This window comes from Balaenoptera ricei, chromosome 1 (assembly GCF_028023285.1).
Source record: "Balaenoptera ricei isolate mBalRic1 chromosome 1, mBalRic1.hap2, whole genome shotgun sequence".
In the NCBI taxonomy this organism is placed as follows: domain Eukaryota; kingdom Metazoa; phylum Chordata; class Mammalia; order Artiodactyla; family Balaenopteridae; genus Balaenoptera; species Balaenoptera ricei.
In genome coordinates this window covers 160,386,978-160,394,749 of record NC_082639.1, presented here as the reverse complement: position 1 = coordinate 160,394,749, position 7,772 = coordinate 160,386,978, and the positions used below count along the sequence as shown (strand labels likewise).

The 7,772-nt window shown below is 42.3% G+C and overlaps 1 protein-coding gene across 1 annotated transcript in view; it reads left to right on the top strand.

Moving 5' to 3' along the window:
- The first annotated feature begins 4,768 nt into the window (after positions 1-4,768).
- The window catches only part of ELK4 (ETS transcription factor ELK4), a 39,248-nt gene continuing 36,244 nt past the window's right edge, over positions 4,769-7,772 (top strand). Inside the window, exon 1 of the mRNA XM_059940260.1 lies at positions 4,769-5,292. The gene's annotated coding sequence lies outside the window, so the exon portion shown is untranslated. The remainder of the gene's footprint in view (positions 5,293-7,772) is intronic.

Genomic DNA, 7,772 nt, shown 5'->3' with positions numbered 1-7,772 from the left:
TTTTTTTTTAATGCCATTCATTGGTGAAGAAACAGCCATTTTTCCTACAAAATTGTCCACGTTCTATGTTTGGCTGACTGTATCCTCAGTGTTATTTAAAATGTTCCTTCTTCCCCCCTTTTCCCCCATAATCTGGTAATAAGATCTAGAGGCTTAGTTAGATTCAGATTTGATTGTCCCATCAGAGGGACACAGGCCTTTAAATGTTTAACTTAATATCTCTGTACACACCTACATAATTTTGAAGAAATTTCAGGTATCATATTCCATTTCTAAATATTTCAGGATGTATTTCAAAAAGATAAGCACTTATTAAAAAACAACAACACATAGTCACTTTGCTATTATCAGACCAAAAAAAGAAAATTCCTTAGTATAATCAAATATCCAGTCAGTGTTCACATTGCCCTGTCTCATAAATTTTTTTGTATAGTTTTTGTTCAAAGTGAAACCTAAATAAGTTCCTTATGTTGCAGTTGGTTGATGTGTCTCTTAAATCTCTTGTAATCCACAGGTACCTCCTCAATTTTAATTTTTTTCCTTGCAATTCATTTGTTAAGAGAACTAGATTGTTTGTCCTATAGATCATCTGGATTTTGCTGATTGCATCCCTGTGGTGATATTTCACATGTTTTTATTGCCCTTCTATTTTCTGTAATTGCCCTTCTATTTTGGTAATTATAGTCAGAGACCAGATCAGATTTGGTTTTTTTGTTTTTGCAAGAATACTTAATAGGTTTGTGTACCTCCATAGAAGGGAATATGTATTGTCTGCTTGTCTTCCTTTTTTGATGTTAGTAACATTGATATCTTAGATCCATTTTTTCATAGGCAATGGAAAATTATGATATTCTTTTATTTCCTTAACAAATGCTGGACTCCTTCCTTATATTTACCAGTTTTCAAAATAATGAATTGGTTACCCCCTAGTGATGACAGAGGTTTTTCCCTTTAATGTCATTATGTATTCATGTGTTTAAACATATGTGATATGTTTCAATCCTTTGCATTTGCTATTCATGTTCAAATTGTTCCCATCTTTGGCCAGTAGGAGCCTCTTCAAGTTGATTTCTTTGAGTCCTTTTGACAAACTTCTAAATGGTCTTTGAAAGCTTCTTTGCTTTCTGGCATGACTAGATGTCCTGGCTCATCTTGTATATTTCTTGCCATAGACCTGGAATGAGCTATTTTCTCTAAGGGTCTCTGATTGCTTTTTGTGGAAAAAGTTTTTTTCCCACGGAGACCATAATACCGGCATTGGGAGTACTTGTTACTAGGTTGATCATTGGTTTTAGGTCTTTTCAGTGGACAAAGCTAGGGAAAAAAATTTTTAATGTAAATACATGGTGAGTTTCTGCTGATATTTCCTATTCAAATTCAGGATTATAGATTATATATATTTATATATCTACATACATATGTATTTTACTTCTCTAATTTCTACTACACTGAAACAGAGCTGAAGGCCTGGCCCAAGGCTTTCAGCATGTATGTGTGTATGTGTGAGAAGAAGCAAAAAGAACCACCAGTCAGTCATTAATGTCAGCTTGTCTGTGCCACCAGAACGTAGAACTTGGCCCAGAAGGCATGTTCATTCTTTCTCCCTATCCAAAGGAGAAAGAATGAACACTTTGGCAAACTTTCAGAATACACAAAAGGAGACTGGGAATCATTGGGGAACAGGAAACTTGGGCTCAGAGAGGCTTTTCTTTTCTTTCTTTTTAAAAAATTGAAACATAGTTAACATACAATATTATGTTAGTTTCAGTGTACTACATAATGCTTTGATATTTGCATACATTATGCAGTGATCACCACAATAAGTCTAGTAACCATCTGTCCCCATACAAAGCTATTACAATATTATTGACCATATTCCTTATGGTGTATGTTACATACTCATGACTTATTTATTATATAACTGGAGATTTGTACCTCTTAATCCCCTTCACCTATTTCAGCTGTCCCCTGGCCCCTTTTCCCTTCTTGTAACCATCCATTCGTTCTCTGGGTCTGTGAGTCTGGTTTTGTTTTGTTTTGTTTTTTAGATTCCACGTATAAGTGAGATCATGCAGTGTTTGTCTTTCCCTGTCTGATATTTCACTTAGCATAATACCCTCTAGAGCCATCCATGTCATCACAAATGACAAGATTTCCTTTTTTTTTATGGCTGAGTAATATTCCAGTGGGGGGTGTGTGTGTGAGTGCATGCACATATGTACATGTATACCATATCTTCTTTTTTTGTGAGTGTGTGGAGCTGTACTGCATGGCTTGTAGGATTTTAGTTCCCTGACCAGGGATCAAACCCGGGCCCTTGGCAGTGAAAGCGTGGAGTCCTAACCACTGGACTGCCAGGGAATTCCCACCACATCTTCTTTATCCATTCCTCTATTGATGGGACACTTAGGTTGCTTCCATATCTTGGCTACTATAAATAATGCTGCAATGCACCTTGGAGTGCATATATCTTTTAATTCAAAATCAGTAATTCAAGTGTTTTTGTCATCTTCAGGTAAATACCAAGAAGTGAAATTGCTGGATCATATGGCAGTTCTATTTTTAATTTTTTGAGGAAGCTCCATACTGTTTTCCATAGTGGGTGCACCAATTTACATCCCCAACAGTATACTAGGATTCCCTTTTCTCCACATTCTTACCAACACTTGTTGTTTGTTGTCTTTTTTTAAAAAAATATTTTATTTATTTATTTTTATATTTATTTTTGACTGTGTTGAGTCTTCGTTTCTGTGCAAGGGCTTTCTCTAGTTGCGGCAAGCGGGGGCCACTCTTCATCGTGGTGCGAGGACCTCTTTACTATCGCGGCCTCTCTTGTTGCGGAGCACAGGCTCCAGACGCGCAGGCTCAGTAGTTGTGGCTCACGGGCCCAGTTGCTCTGCGGCATGTGGGATCCTCCCAGACCAGGGCTCGAACCCGTGTCCCCTGCATTAGCAGGCAGACTCTCAACCACTGCGCCACCAGGGAAGCCCTGTTGTCTTTTTAATAATAGCCATTCTGACTGGTGTAAGGTGATATCTCACTGTGTGTTTTTTTTTCTAATTAAATATTTTTTAAAATTTTTGGCTGCATTGGGTCTTCATTGCTGCACGCGGTCTTTCTCTAGTTGTGGCGAGCGGGGGCTACTCTTTGTTGTGGTGCACGGGCGTCTCGTTGCAGTGGCTTCTCCTGTTGTGGAGCACGGGCTCTAGAGCGCAGGCCCAGTAGTTGTGACACAGGCTTAGTTGCTCTGCGGCATGTGGGATCTTCCCGGACCAGGGCTCGAACCCGTGTCCCCTGCATTGGCAGGCGGATTCTTAACCACTGCGCCACCAGGGAAACCCAGTATGGTCATTTTAACAATGTTAATTCTTCCAATCCTGATCACAGTTTATCTTTTCATCTGTTTGTTGTCTTCAGTTTCTTTCGTCATAGTTTTCCAAGTACAAGTCGTTTACCTCTGTGGTTAGGTTTGTTCCTAAGTGTTTCACTCTCTTTGATGCAGTTAACTTCAGAGGGCCTTTTCTAGCACAAGTTTTCAATATTGGGGACCAGCAAAGCCAGCTCACAGGCTGTGAGGCCTTGTGTTGGTAGTGCTTCAGTTTTGTTTTGTTTTTTTTTATATTGGAGTATAGTTGATTTACAATGGTAATTCCTCAGCTTTAAAGTGCATTCTTCACAGAAACACCAACTTGCTAAGGAGTGTAGAAAGGGAGGAAAGAAGCAGGAAGAAACGGGACTCTGGAAAGGAGGAGGAAACTGCAAGTAACCTCAAAGACATCATAAATAACATTTACTGAGTCCTTTTCATGTGGGGTCTCAGACGAGTGCAACCTGGCCAGTGCCCTTAAGGAAAATTTAATTTAGGTGGAAAGGAATAAGCATGTATGAATCAATTGTTCATAGATGTATCAGGTAGGATGTACGTGGAAAATTCAGAACATGAACCAAAGATACTAACAGAGTTTAGAGAAGGGAAAATGATTTTTTTGTGGTGGAGAGAGGAAGGCTCTCTGGCCTCATCGTGCTGGATCCTGCCCATCTCCCAGAGGGGGATGGAGCCCTGGGTCCTGGCTTGTGGTTTGAGCCCAGGAATTGGAGAAAGGGGGGTTGGGGTGGGGTTAGATGGGCAGTGCTCCATCTTTTGTACATTCATGGGTCTTCCTTTCTGGCCTGGGTGCCTCTCCCTGCAGAGCCAGTTACAGTGAGAAAGGGGAGCAGGAAGAGTGGGGGTGGGGAACATCCCATGGGTGGGCAGCTTGGATCTCAGGTTACTTCTTGTGCAGCTGGGGCAAAAGCCCTTGGTTTCCAGGATCAGATTTGATTACAGCAGCCTGACAGTTTTGTCACTGTTGGCTGGAGGGCTGTTCAGAGTAGGAACTTTCTGACATCCAACACTGTCACTAGGTCTCCACACACGTTAGGAGGTAGCTTGGTGTGCCCTGGCGACCAGGTCACTTGACCTCAGTCTGCCCCTTCCTAGCATTTGACCTTCAACAAGTCATTCTAGGGCTTCCCTGGTGGCTCAGTGGTTAAAAATCCGCCTGCCAATGCAGGGGACACGGGTTCGAGCCCTGGTCCGGGAAGATCCCGCATGCCGCAGAGCAACGAAGCCCGTGCGCCACAACTACTGAGCCTGTGCTCTAGAGCCCGCGAGCCACAACTACTGAAGCCCGCGTGCCTAGAGTCTGTGCTCTGCAACAAGAGAAGCCACCGCAGTGAGAAGCCCACGCACTGCAACGAAGAGTAGTCCCCGCTCGCTGCAACTAGAGAAAGCCCGCATGCAGCAAGGAAGACCCAACGCAGCCAAAAATAAATTAAATAAATAAATAAATTTAAAAAAAACCAAAAAACAAACAAAAAAAACAAGTCATTCTACTATGTGTACAATGAGGGGGTTAATGGACCATCTCTACAGACACAGCTCTAGACTTCCATGCTCCACAGTTCCCTGCCCTGTGTTCCCCTCCCCAGGACACTGTTTAGCACTTTATAGTCCCCAGTTAATGCTCTCCCCTTCCCTCCTTTCATCAAATAATATTTGTCTATCTTCCTATATGCTGGACCCTATGTGTGCCCTGGGGCTGTGGCACTGAAGACTCAATCACCGGCAGCTCAGATGGGGCTGTGAGGAAGCAGACTGGGAGCAGCCTCCTGCCCGCGTAGGGCCCTCCATCCTGGAGAGGAAGCGGGCTCCAGGGAAGCAAGGCGTGGGTCCGCCAGTGAGCAGCCGCCCGCACCCTGAGACCACCTCACCGTCTGGCGTGACTTCTCCCAGTGACGTGGAGAGAGCAGGTAGGCAGGGGACCCTGTTATCCTTCTTTCACCAGTGACAAAACTGAGGCTTGCTAAGATGACGTGACTTGTCCAAGGGCACACTGACTCAGGGCTGTTTTTGTTCTACCGTCACCAATTTTAAATGGTGGAGGTGAGGGGTATGTAGGAAGCCTCTGCGTTATCTTTGCAGCTCTTCTGTAAATCTAATATTATTCCAAAATAAAAAGGTTCTTTTGTCTTTTGACCCATCTCACCACCTTCTGAAATACACCAAAAAAATCAATTAGTCAACCATTACTGTTCATTGAACACCTGATAGGTATAAGGCTCCATGGTACGTATAACCAAGGGGGTAATGAATATGTATCACACGTGGTCCTTGCTCTCTGTGAGTTCTCAGGTTTCCCCATAGAAAAATAAGACATGTTCAAATGAAAAGTTATTTCTAATGGTACAAGGCAGTTTGATAAGTGCCGACAATACATAGGAGTACAAGGGAGATGGGGAGAGAAACCACTGCTAGGAGGATGTTTTTTTAAATAGGGACAAAGATTATTTCCTTCTGCAAAACAAGTTCAGTGTTTTTGACTTAATGAACACTTTTGAAATACATGAGCACTTCAATCGATAGTACATACATTTTCTCAGGCTTCCTGCATTAGTCATAAAGAAAACCACCAAGTCATATTGATTCTACATCCTAAATATCCCTCATACTGATTGCCTCACTGCTAACCTCACTGCCACTGTCATGTTGTCCCTCTCCTGGACCAATTCATTAACCGTAACCATCTCCCTTTATCTGGGCTAATCTCCCTCACCCTGACTCCCGCCGCCATTAGGTCCATGCTTGTACTGCAGCCTGAGTTAGTTTCCCATGCACTGAGCTGACAGCCCCATGCTGTCATGGCTCCTTCACATGTGGCTCCGTCCACCTCTTTATCCCCTTCATTGCCACCTCCCCGTTCCCCCAGTCCCTCAAACCCTGCTTCGGCCATAGTGAGTTTCTTCCCACTGCTCAACCAAACTTTGCTCTTATGAGCCTCAGTGCCTTTGCCATTGCTGCTCTCTCTTCGTGGAAAGCCCTCTGCCTCTTCTCTGCCTATGGGAATCGTGGTTATTCTCCAACCCTCAGCTTAAACATCCCCTTCTCTTGTTCCCTGAAGTTAATCACTTCCTTCTCTGTCTTCCCGTAACATACTGCTACTGTGCAACTCATGTACATTGGACAAAAACTTGGCTTATCCACAGGATGGGGGAAAATATTTGCAAACGAAGCAACTGACAAGGGATTAATCTCCAAAATATACAAACAGCTCAGTAACAAAAAAACAACCCAATCAAAAAATGACTGGGACCAGAGGGCAGACAGCAGAAGCAAGAAGAACTACAATCCTGCAGCCTGTGGAACAAAAACCACATTCACAGAAAGATAGACAAGATGAAAAGGCAGAGGGCTATGTACCAGATGAAGGAACAAGATAAAACCCCAGAAAAACAACTAAATGAAGTGGAGATAGGCAACCTTCCAGAAAAAGAATTCAGAATAATGATAGTGAAGATGATCCAGGACCTCAGAAAAAGAATGGAGGCAAAGATTGAGAAGATGCAAGAAATGTTTAACAAAGACCTAGAAGAATTAAAGAACAAACAAACAGAGATGAACAATACAATAACTGAAATGAAAACTACACTGAAGGAATCAATAGCAGAATAACTGAGGCAGAAGAACGGATAAGTGACCTGGAAGACAGAATGGTGGAATTCACTGCTGCAGAACAGAAAAAGAAAAAAGAATGAAAAGAAATGAAGACAGCCTAAGAGACCTCTGGGACAACATTAAATGCAACATTCACATTATAGGGGTCCCAGAAGGAGAAGAGAGAGAGAAAGGACCCGAGAAAATATTTGAAGAGATTATAGTTGAAAACTTCCCTAACATGGGAAAGGAAATAGCCACCCAAGTCCATGAGCACAGAGAGTCCCATACAGGATAAACCCAAGGAGAAACACGTCAAGACACATAGTAATCAAACTGGCAAAAATTAAAGACAAAGAAAAATTATTGAAAGCAGCAAGGGAAAAACGACAAATAACATACAAGGGAACTCCCATAAGGTCAACAGCTGATTTCTCAGCAGAAACTCTACAAGCCAGACGGGAGTGGCATGATATGCTTAAAGTGATGAAAAGGAAGAACCTACAACCAAGATTACTGTACCGGCAAAGATCTCATTCAGATTCGATGGAAAAATTCAAAGCTTTACAGACAAGCAAAAGCTAAGAGAATTCAGCACCACCAAACCCGCTCTACAACAAATGCTAAAGGAACTTCTCTAAGTGGAAAACACAAGAGAAGAAAAGGACCTACAAAAACAAACCCAAAACAATTCAGAAAATGGTCATAGGAACATACATATCGATAATTACCTTAAACGTGAATGGATTAAATGCTCCAATCAAAAGACACAGGCTCGCTGAATGGATACAAAAACAAG